This window comes from Toxorhynchites rutilus, chromosome 2 (assembly GCF_029784135.1).
Source record: "Toxorhynchites rutilus septentrionalis strain SRP chromosome 2, ASM2978413v1, whole genome shotgun sequence".
NCBI classification, from domain to species: domain Eukaryota; kingdom Metazoa; phylum Arthropoda; class Insecta; order Diptera; family Culicidae; genus Toxorhynchites; species Toxorhynchites rutilus.
The window spans coordinates 79956934-79969531 of NC_073745.1; the positions used below are offsets into that span (position 1 = coordinate 79956934).

Sequence of the window (12598 nt, forward strand, 5' to 3'; positions counted from 1 at the left end):
TCGCTCTGGCTCGGATATTCAAGACTGCATTGGAAGATATCCCATCATGTCGCCAACTCTCTACGCATACCGTTTAATGATGAGGCAAAATGTTGATAACTATTTGCTGCGATAACTACTACTATAATTTGGGATTTGTTTGCAATTGAATTCGTAAGTTGTTTCCTTCATTCACTAGTTTAATCAATAATTTAATCAATATACACAAAAGATAGCTCTGCGCAGCGGCGATATCGTACACAATGAGGATCATCCTAGGTGCGATTATTGCTAATTGAAAAAATAAAATTACTAAGCCAACGGCAGTCCTACGTCAACATTGCGGTTATATCATAGGTATAACCCATCCATAGTTTTTTTATCAGAACGTTTCACCTATACACACGCAAAAATGGGTATACATATTTGAGGGTAATGCAATACACTAACATAATGTATTATAACAATCCAATAGTTGATTGTTTCAATAATTTAGAGAGTGGCCATCTTACCCTGGGTGACCGTCTTCCCCCGTCTTCCCCCGTTTTCCCCTATATCATTTGTATAATATAGATGCTATAGCAATATAAAAGCAATATGAGTAAGCGAAACAAGAGACACATTGCAAATAAGCACGCATTAAAGCCTTTCGCATACTTTGCCACATACACGGCCTAGACCGAAACAGATATAGATTCACCATTATGCTCTCACTTTTATTCTTAGAAAACACTTTCCAACTTCATTTTATAATGAGGTGTAATATTATCACACATTCATGTAACAACACCCGTGAATATGTTGATAGCGTGGCCGTGTAAAACAGCCTTGCATTACAGTCAGCCTTGGTTCGATCGATCCCCGTTGATATCCTTTGGACTTTTTTTTTGGGTATAATCCCAAGCTTCAGTCCGAGAGAAAGAGATGTCTGCTAACATACATACAAACATTTTAAAGCTTTTGAAAAATTTTCATTTCATTTCACCCTTCAGCACACGAAAAAGTATTTTTATCTTTCGGAGATGAAATGTTTTCTGTCAACGCTAGTTTGGGTATGACGGGAGTTCATTAAATATGGTAAATAATAATTTTTCAAGCAATTCAGTATTTTTTAATTAAAAACAAAACGGTTGTTTTTCAAAAAAAAAATCATTGAACGTTGACAAAGGTGCCGTGCTCAACCGTATTGCGCTACTTGGTGGAGATGCTCTCACAAGAGCGCTGTACGGCACTGAGGTACGCCAACGTCTTTTTGGCGTAATGGGATGACGCCTTGTTCGTTCAGAAAACGTGCTTCCCATCAGAAAGATGTTCCTCTAAAAATTGAACCAGAATCCTCTCCAGGCTGATTGAAGTCCACTCGGCTTGTTAAATCTTTGAAATCCCTTTGTCGGAGATTGCAATATGCAACTTTCTTCTTAAACTTATGCTTGTTTTTGTACTTCACCCCGGGGGGTGTGGACGCCTGGTATAGTACCGGTCATTGCCGGGAATATCGGATTTTGAAAGCGGAAAACATCTCTCGTCGTCCAGCACGAACGACGTCCCGCGATAATTCTTCGTCATCCACCGGCACTGAAATTTCACGGTCGCTATCTGCTCGTCCGTGTACTCTGGCGACCTAGTCTTCTTCCGTCAGATGATGCCCTCCTGGCCGACGTCACGCAAACTCGTACCGTCCTTGTTGTCGAACAGTTTTTACAGAGATTCCTTCTTCATTTTGGTCATGATCTTCGTCGGACGGCCACTACCGAACTTCCGCTCGACGTTCCGGGATGCCAGGATCCAGTGAACAGTGCACATTTTCGTCCCGAAAAAGGTCTAAAGTAAATGATTTTGGTTTTTCCAGTCGAAAATATGATCATGGTTTACCCACTTTTTTGAATGCTCTAATTCAGCGCACCTTTGTCAAGTCAGGTATTCGAATGTTTGAAAACATATAAATGAAATTGTCTTTCTCATGATTTACAGTAGTTTTATAGTATATTTTTACAGATTCACATGTTTTCAAGGATTATAAAATCCACCTTCTATTGGTGTCAATGCGCCTCGCTTTTGAGCTAACTTTCAATCAATCACCAGATGATTATTTGGCACGTATTCAGACCTTTTCTGGATTATAACACTTACAAATATTGTAAGCATCATTCTTGCACACCATTTGTATCAGATTTACATAGCTAAACCATTAAATTAATCGATGACCTCAATTCTGATCATGAGATGTCCGATTCACTGATGTTATTTTGTCCACATGATTTCTATGACATCCGCTTGGCGCGCTGCAGTTTGTTTATTGTCTTCTTCGCGCATAGCACAAATAAAGTTTCTCTGTGTTGAGCGTGTTGAGGTGAATACTTTTAAAATGCCCAAGAAAAGGCAATATTCTGAAGAAAGCCTAAATTATGAATGGATCAATATGAAGTCAGTAAACTCAAACAATGATAAATGCAGCATCTACTTGAAAATTCGTTTTTTTTTATTCAAAAATGATGATTTCTAAAACCGGACAAACCATGATCAAAGGTGGTCAAACCATGATCATAATTTCTCTTTGAGGAAAATCGTTAAAAACATAAAAATTTGAATAATTTCAACGCCTTATGGTAGTATTAGAAAGTATTAGATTATAATAAATTAATAACAAATACGATTAAAATTTCATATGAAAAACTTAATGTTACTTCATGTTGAACATTTTATAAACATTACTTTCCATCAAAATTTTGAAACTGAGCGGAAATTAAAAAATTAAACCAAAGTTTCATGTATATTTTATCTAAATTTAGCTGTACGTTACATATTTACTGGAACTAGCTGAAAACCCGGATTATGTTAACTTTTCGTGCCTACTGATTTTCTATTTATCTCAATTCATTTTTAGTTGAATGCCTGACCTAATAATATTTTCTAAGCATTGTTTAAATATTGAGTTCAAATTTAGCATAAATTATTTCATGATCAATACACTGCGTTTCACAACTATAGAACCACTCATTTTTTCTGAGTTTCCAGAGATATGTAAGAAGTCGGTTGAATTGAAGTATTTAGTGTAGGATATAACAACTATCTTCATTTAAAAGACTGGCCATTTGAACTTTATTGTTGTGTTCAGGCGCGATACATTAAAAAACAAAAATTCCAGTGTTTCATAACTATAGAACCAGATGGAAAAACTCTCACTCCTTTACCAAATTAACGTCAATTTCACATGAATTACAATAAGTTTCTAAATCGTAGGTCATCTTTAGTTCTCAATCAGTTCAAATAACCCATTCGAGGTGGTTTTGACCAAGCTGCGCCATGTTGTAGTGTGTATCTCGTTCTACGCAGAGGATACTGCTCGTTCAAGCTCTTCAAATCACTCATATTGCTTGTAAGCTGCATTTAATATTTGTACGATCACTCCTCATAAGTTCTTGATATAGGTTTTGATCCAGAATATGAAGCCCTTATTCATGAAACCCTGTTATGACTTTCCGGATTTTATGAATTGATGCTAAATTACCCAATTATCAAAAGTAAATGATTCTGAAGTATTGCATTGATCTTCTGACTGATCATTCGTGTTGATGGTAAGCTACCTAAACCAGGCCTTTTTGTGAAAATTCACCCCAAACAATAAAAATCTCATCTCCAAAATTGTGGGTCCAAAAACTGATGTGGAAGCTAATGCCATGGGTTTCACTATTTCAGGAGAACTGCGCTGATAAAAAGAAATCCAGCTTGAATAGAATTTCTTCATACTGGAAGGGCTCATGGAACGTGTCATGTATTTTTTCAACTCGTAACTTGGCAGGCGGCAGTTTGATGGTTTGAGGAAAATATTTTCAAAACGGCCTGATTTTGTAGTACTTCAACATAGATACTCCAATCCACCCCCCACCCCCCCTCTCGTTGGTAGGGGGGGGGGGCTCTTAGGGTGGTCTGTCATAAAAATGAAAAACAAATTTCTGCATAACTCGAAAACTAATCAAGCAAATGGAGCCAAATTTGACGTGTGAAGATTTTAGGGGACACGAAACGTTTCTATGGTGAATAGACACTCCTCCCCCACTTATGAACTTGCGCTTAGTAAGAAAACGTGAATGTTTAAAGGTATTGATTACAAAAAACAAATTTTGGGCGGGACGAAGTTTGCCGGGTCAGCTAGTTGCAAATATATTCATTCACCTTTTTGTTTTTATTTTCCTTTTTTTATAATTGTTGTTTTTTTATGTCTAGAAACCAATCAATTTTCTACGAACTATTCTAAAGAGATAGCAATTTTATTCTTCATTGTTTGCATCAAGTGGAAGTCAGAAAGAGTCTGAAGGCGAATTCCGGATGAAAATCAGGGTGGAGAAAAACTTTATATCGACTTTCTTTTTCAATATTCTCAACCATTATAGTAGCACGAGACTGAATGTTATCATTATGGAATATAACCGTCTCGCCTTCTATCTATAGATAATGGACGTTTTTCGAGCAATGCCAGCGTTGAACAAATAACCTGTTGTCCAAAGAAATATCCTATAAAAGGATCAAAAAAGTAATTACTGCGATTCATGCTATTTAAAAGAAAAAGACATCAAACGTCGAATTGAACTATACATCAAATTTCCACTAGTCACTATTAGTTTAGAATAGAAATAAATATACGAGGTTTTAATAAAATCGGAACATTTTTTTAAGGTACATCAGGTTTTCATCAGTCTCTGATTATCAAATATTTTCGTTCAACTACACCCATTACCTCACAAAAACAAACCTGCCCTGCGGCACTTGTCTTACGCGTGAACTTGCATACATTTCCCTGAACACGAGATAAATCTACCCAAAGAACAAGTTTTCAGGATTCTCTGATTCATCCCCCCTCATCCACTCAGTCTGGCTAGAGCCCCAAACATCCTTAATTTAAATATTATCAATTTATTGGCTTTTACTTAAACGCGAAATAAATTGAATGAAGGGAATTCATTTTTCAGCAGCCTCAACAACCAACATCCTTCACCCCGACCAACACGGCCGAGGAGCCAAGTTTGAACTCCCGAAGCCCAACGGTGGCCCAACTCTTGTTTGCGTCGATATGTGAAGGAATTGGAAATTGAAAATAAATTATGTACTGCCTCCTGTCACCCGCCTCCCACACGCCTTGAAGTGGATTTGTTGCTCGGCTGGAATTTCTCGCATAAGTCAAAGAAGTGAGTCTCGAGTTGGGTGAGCTTGGAACACAGGGACGCCATGGGCGCGCACTTCCTGAACCCGCACACCAGAGGAAGCCGATTTTATCGTTATCACACGGACCGATGATAAGAAAGTGAAGTGTGCGTCAATGGGGAACGGGTTCGAATGGAGTGATGCAAAGAACGACGGATAAAAGGAAAGAATCCGGAATGCAGCATCAGTGAGGGCGAAAGCTGGAAGGGTGGGAGGGTGTTCTTCCAGGAATTGAAGCCTCCTTGGGAACCCTAAGGGCTGCGTTGGCGGAATCGGCAGAGCGTGTAAGTTACGAAACATGCTTGTTAATACGAGGAAAAGATTAAGACGCGTGGTGTATGAGAGGTGGAAGCGGGGTGAGGGAGATTCGTGGCGCAGGATGCTGCCGTTGTATAGGGAAATTTATCTTTTCGCATCTAAATTGAGTTCGAGATGAGTGTCTTACCGGCGGAATAACATGGCTCATTGCCCTGCCGTTTCACCTTGGCGGAGTGGGATATGAACGGATGAAAATTTATGGGTAGCGAATGTATACGCATACATTATCGTTCAATTATTTATTGAGACTTAATAAAGTTGAACGCGAAGCGTGAGTTTAGGAATCTATATGAAGTTGTGCGGAAGAATTTCGTTATAACAAAATTGAATTTGCATATTGAAGAGAAGTTTTGAGGCGAAGGGTTCGAATGTAGGTTACTGTAACATGAGAGATTTTTTCAAGACAAGATACGAAATTTGTGATCTGCTGTTTTAGTTTACGTGAGATTTTTTGAATTTTCGCTTCTAGAATACTCGATCTCGATTTTGCAAACAGCCACGCTCATTGTACAGTTTCTAACAAAAAAAAATCATGAGATTTTGCGTTACTGATAAAGACTATGAAGACAATCGGACTAGACCCACGCAAACAACACGAACTAGAGATCGTGAACTCGGGACATGGAACTGCAAGTCCCTCAACTTTCTTGTGAGTACCCGAATTCTTCTAGAAATATAGAGAACACGCAATTTCTACTTCGTAGCGTTGCAGGAGGTGTGCTGGAAAGGCTCAATTGTGCGACCGTTTCAAGGTGGCTATTTATTTGGTGTTTTGATTTTTTAAATGTTTTACGATTGTCCTGTTGAAAGTTGAAGTCTTTACCTACGCCAGCATAAAAAGCCCACCGTGCATGTTTATTTTTTTCAATTTATAACTATTTCATTAAAATCTACTACCATAATTTCTTATAATTATATATTAACTAGTACTTTTTCAAATTATTAACAAGTTTTGACATTTTTATTAGATGTTGTTTACATGACTTCTTTCAAGTGTGCAAGCATGCGATGATAAAAATAAATCCCACCCCCAAAAAATAATATTAATCATTCAAAACCTTTGAGTAGCCCTTCGGCTCCACATATTTTGACAGCAAAGGGCTGTGCGATATTATTTACAACCTTTCAGTGAATCAGTTGACGTGATATAAACAAAGTGTTGTTTACGTTGGCACATAAAAGTCGATTGTTGTTGTCTACACAAAGAGTTTTCAACAACATCCAAATGGATGGGAATAAAATCATCATGCAAGTCCGAAATTTTGTTGTTCAGGATCATTTGCAGCAGATTTCACTGCGGAAGATTGCAAAGAAATTCGGAATTAGCCCGAGAGCAGTCCGTGAAATTGTGCACAAACACAAAGCTTACGGTTCGCTTGCTGACATATCCGGAAGAGGCCATCGTTGGAAGACCGTTAGACCGACGGACTCAAGAGCAGATTCACATAAACACGTCCGTTCAGCCGTTTAAACTTGTAAACAAACCCAAAGACTTTTGAAAAAAGTTCTTCGTACTGACGAATCGTAATTTGAGTTTTGCAACGAGAAGAAAGAGTGTGGCGGAAGGATGATGAAGGGTTGTAGGAACATTATTTGCAGGCTACAGTCTACAGTCACGGAGAAGCCAATGTAATGGGGTGGGGATGATTTCCCTGGGTAGGTGTTGGAAATCTGGTGCGAATCATCACGGTATCATGACAGCAGATGTCTACATTGATATCCTTAAGGACAACCTGAAGTAATCGCTTCGAAAAACTGGTCTACGAAACAGCTTCGTTTTCCAATAGAACAACGATCCGAAGCATATTGCTAAGAAGACCAAAACCTATTCCCGTTCCGGAAAACTGAACCCCTTCAATGGCCACCACAAAATCCTGATCTCAACCCGATTGAGAACATGTTGGCCATTCTCGACAATAAAGTGGTGAAAGATAAAGTCACTAATAAAGACACTTATTTCACGGCTCTCCAGAAGGCGTGTAACTAAATCGACCCTCAACACCTCCAGGGTCGATAGTATGCTCAAACGTGTTCACCAAGTCATTTAAGCTTCATGAGGCCACATTAAATATTGATGCTTTTAACTTTTTTGCTGTTTTGTGTGATTTGTTATTCCTCAAACTCGGGCTTTTATACTTGGATTTTATTTTTGTTTTGCGTGTCATTGAAATAAAATGTTTAATTCAAGTTTTATGATTTAAATCCAGCTGAATATTATAAAATTGCAATGAAAAATGTTGCTTATAATAAAAACTCATGAAATTGCTATTTTTACTTAACAAAATGGTTTTAATTCAAACAAAATTGAGAAAATCGTTATCTAATACTGTTTTTGATACAATGTAAACAACACTCTGTTAATATCGCTTCAATATTGATTGCTAACAATACCGAACAGCTCTAACTGTCATAACTGGAAGAAACGAGGGAATACTCAAAAGTTTTGAGTGATTTAAATATAATTTTTTGGGGGTTGGCTTTTAGTTTTGTTAATGGATATTTGCACACATTAAAGAAATCATGTAAGGGAGTAAACAAAATCTAACAAAAATTGTTAAACTTGTTAATTACTCGAAAGAGTAATAGTTAACAAACATTCTTATAAAATCACTGTAAAAATTTTTGATAAAGTAGTTCAGAAATTGAGAAAAGTCTCTATACATCCAAGGTGGACTTATTTATGTCTATAAAAGTACCTGTTTTAACCAAAAATTACCAAATTCACATAGAACTTGGAAAAATGTGAATCAAATTGGAATTATTCAATGCTGTTCAATGTTTGATATTAACTTCTATTTGAGAGGGTATCTTAATTATCATCCACATATTTCTAATCATTCAGCAATGAAAAAGTTTATGAATTTGGGTGGATTTTTTTCGTTGTGGGTCACTGTAGATCTGTATAACTTCATGGTGCAATAAATTCGTTTTAAATCAATTATGCGCCGAAGGTGTTCCAATAACAAAACCTAATCAATATCGAAACCTAAAAAAAAATAAAAAATATGTAAACATTCCTACAGCAGTACTTTGATAAAAGAACACACATTGTGATGTAGAACAAAAACCATTTGATTAAATCTCCTACAGGAAAAAATTGCAGATTTCAGTCAATCTTAGATTTCCAAACAGTCTTTTCCCGGAGAATGGAAGATTTAAATAAATTATTCTTGAATATTAGGATTCCTTTGACGCCAATAAATAAAATTACACAAAGGTTTCGTCAAAAAAATATTTTCAAAGCTTGGCCGCTAATGGGCTTATACTGTTTTATGGGCATTTTTTGAACATCGATACAGAAAAAACCAGAGAATGTCATGTCAGTTCTCGTGTTTATGTTGGAATATCTATCTGTTTTATTTGGCGATAGCTGACTGTTTAAAATATACAGCATCAATCATTTATGACTCCCTTATCCTTTCTAGTGATCCAACTCTTTCAACCAATATATAACCAGTTCATTCATCAAATGGCTCTTCTCAGGTTCATCATTTGGAGTTTTGAAAGAGTTAAATTCTATGGATTCCTGAATATTTAAAAGTACGTCCGAGGCTCTTGGCTCTAGTGTCTATTGTATTAAAAAAAAGCTCTGTCTCTGTCGTTATTTTTCAATCTGTCGGATCGAAAAATAACGTTCGAAAAGTTTGTTGGAAAATCAATGAACATTATAGCCCCAAAAATATTTATTTTAATACAATATTGACCCAAGATGGCGGCCGCTACAAAATGGCGGATTATGTACATATTTTCTCAAAATCTCATCAATATGGGTTCTCCCAAAACCCCATCAGTATGGGTATCGAATGAAAGGACTTGACCAGTAGAACACAATTATTTATAGAAAATGTAAATAAAAGATGGCGACCGCTACAAAAAGGCGGATTACATATTTTCTCAGAGCCACTTCAATGTGGGTATCAAACGAAAGGGCTTAACGAGTAGAACACAGTTATTTATGAAAAATGTAAATCCAAGATGGCGGCCACTACAAATGGCGAATTACTCATTTTCTCAAAACCTCATCAATATGTATATCAAATGAAAGCGATTTTTCATAAATAACTGTGTTCTACTAGTCAAGCCCTTTCACTTGCTACACATATTGATGGGGTTCTGAGAAAATATAAAATCCACCATTTTGTAGTGACCGCCATCTTGAATTTGCATTTTTCATAAATAACTGTATTTTACTAGTCATTTGATACCCATATTGATGGGTTTGTGAAAATATATATATGGCGCCTTGTGGTGGCGGCCATTTTCGATTTGCGTTTTTCATAAATAACTGTGTTCTACTAGTCAAGCCCTTTCGTTTGATAACCATATTTATAGTGTCCTGAGAAAATATGTAATCGGCCCTTTCGTAGTGGCCGCCATCTTGTATTTGCATTTTTCATAAATAACTGTATTCTACTAGTCAAGCCCTTTCATTTGTTACCCATATTAGCTATTCAATATGGAATTATTATACAAATTATTCAAAATTTCCGAAAATCAAAAATAAAATACTCCGGATAATCGAGTCTCCGGATAATCGAGTCTCCGAATAATCGAGTCCGACCTGTACTAAAGGGTGTGTCACATCAAATTGCATCACGGAAAAAACGCTGTAGAAATTTAATTTTTAGGAATTATATCTTCAGCTTTCGCTTATAATCAGATAAGAGTGTATAGATCACGTTGGCTATGCTTCACTGTCAATTTTTCGTAAATTTGGAAAAATGTCGTCGAACGAAAAAGAGCGTCGTGAATTAATCCTGTGCACTCATTTCGAGAATCCGGAGTTGTCACATCGGGACATCGGTAAGATGCTGGGAATCGTCCAATCCACGGTCAGCAGAGTACTAAAACGATACTTCGAGAACCTAACCATCGACCGGAAGGTGAAGAACGGCAAAAATGGATGCTCCGTCAGTGAAAAAGATCACAAGCGCGTAGTTAAGCAGTTTAGACGTGATCCGAGAAGTTCGGTCCGGGATGTCGCCAATAAGCTGAATTTGTCAAGTTCATTCATCCAGCGGACCAAGCAGCGGGAGGGGCTGCGTACATACAAGGTTCAGAAGGCTCCTAACCGCGACGAAAGGCAAAACATGGTGGGGAAGACGCGAGCCCGGAAGCTGTACACCGAAATGCTGACGAAGCCGCATTGCCTGGTAATGGACGACGAAACCTACGTCAAAGCGGACTTTCGTCAGCTGCCGGGCCTGTTGTTCTTCTCCGCAGAGGACAAATTCAGCGTTCCGGAGGAGATTCGCAAGCAGAAACTATCCAAGATTGCCAAAAATTACATGGTGTGGCAAGCGATCTGCTCTTGCGGAAAGCGGAGCGCCCCCTTCGTGATGACCGGCACGGTAAACGGGCAGGTTTACCTTAAGGAGGGCCTACAGAAGCGCTTACTACCACTATTGAAGCAGCACGAGGGCCCGACCATCTTCTGGCCGGATCTCGCTTCGTGCCACTATTCAAAGGACGTGTTGGAGTGGTACGAAGCCAACGGGCTCACCTTCGTGCCAAAGGAAATGAACCCGCCCAACGCGCCGGAGCTTCGTCCAATAGAGAAATATTGGGCGATTATGAAGCAGGCCCTCCGGAAGAACCCAAAAGTTATCAAATCGGAGGCGGACTTCAAGAGAAAATGGATTTCTGTTCAAAAAAAACTACAACCTGACGTTGTACAGAACCTTATGGACGGGGTAAAGAGGAAGGTGCGAGCATACGGGCTTGGGCTCGAAGTATGAATAAAAAGAAAATGCCAAAAGTTGTTTGATAGTTTTTATTTTACTGTCTAAAATTTTCAAAAGGATCGGTCTACTGGGCGAATTTCTACAGCGTTTTTTCCGTGATGCAATTTGATGTGACACAACCTTTAGTTTAGAGTGTTATGTTTATGTGTGCAAAATTGTATCGCGATCTATCAAGTTGTTTCTGAGATGCATTCGAAACAAGAAATGCTACGCCAGCAAATCTTGGGAGCGGTGATCGATAATCCTGGTCAGTCGCACAGATGGATCGGCAAAAGGCTTGGAATCCACCATTCCACCGTGTCCCGCGTTGTGAAGATGTTCCGGGAGACGAAGACCATCGAGCGGCGCACTGGAAGCGGCCGAAACCGAGAAGGCGCGGAAGATAAGGCAGTACGTTAAGAAGAACCCGAACCTTCTCACCAGAGACGTGGCCCAAAAGGTCAATTCGTCGAAGTTGTTCGTCCAGCAGACAATGAAGCGGGCTGGGCTACATGTTTTTAAGGTCAGGAAGGCGCCAAACGAGCAAAACACGGTGGCCAAATAGCGTGCGCGGAAGCTGTACCGTGAGTGGCTGTTCAAGCCAGGCTGTCTCGTCTGGGACGACGAAACATACATCAAGGCGGACACCAAACAAATACCCGGCCTCGAGTTTTATGTCGGTACGTCCCGCATGGAGGCTCCGGAAAAGTTCCGGAAGAGGAAGACGGACAAATTCGCGAAGAAGTACCTGTTGTGGCAGGCGATCTGCGGGTGCGGACGGTACAGCAAGCCGCTCGTTACAACCGGCACCATAAACGGGCAGGTTTATGAAGAAGCTGAAGAAAAGCGGAAAAACATTCAAAACCGATGAAGCTTTGAAGAAAAACTGGGAGAAATTTTGTAAGAAAGATGGGCAAAACCTCTCCCAAGATCTCATGAGCAGTGTTAAGGGAAGCGTACGAGTATTCAGCTCGAGGAAGGAAATTGAATAAATAAATTATGCTGAAAATTTGAGAAGTATCCTATTTAAACTGAATTTTCGGTGATCATTTTTCTTTGTCATTTTTTTCGAGTCCAATCTTTATCTTACAGGTTGGATGCTAAATGAATGATGATGATGGCCCACCTCATACCCCTACAAAGGTCTGAACAGGCCGATTAATCTTATAGATAATATTTATGTTTGAAACAATAAAGAAACAAGTGTTTAAAAAACAGTCAAAGCGAACTGGCTCTGTTGCAGGCATAAATTTCTATTAATTGAATTTTTTGAATTTCTATTGATGTCGATGAGACGGCAGGTTAAATTGGATTCAGAATATCTTTTGACATATTCATCGGTGCATTCAAAATTCACACGATAGTTTGACGATTTCTCG

The 12598-nt window shown here is 38.6% G+C and overlaps 1 pseudogene; it reads left to right on the forward strand.

Annotated features, from left to right (window-relative positions):
- The first annotated feature begins 213 nt into the window (after positions 1–213).
- Positions 214–295, forward strand: LOC129772355 (U4 spliceosomal RNA; annotated as a pseudogene).
- The last annotated feature ends 12303 nt before the right edge of the window (positions 296–12598 follow it).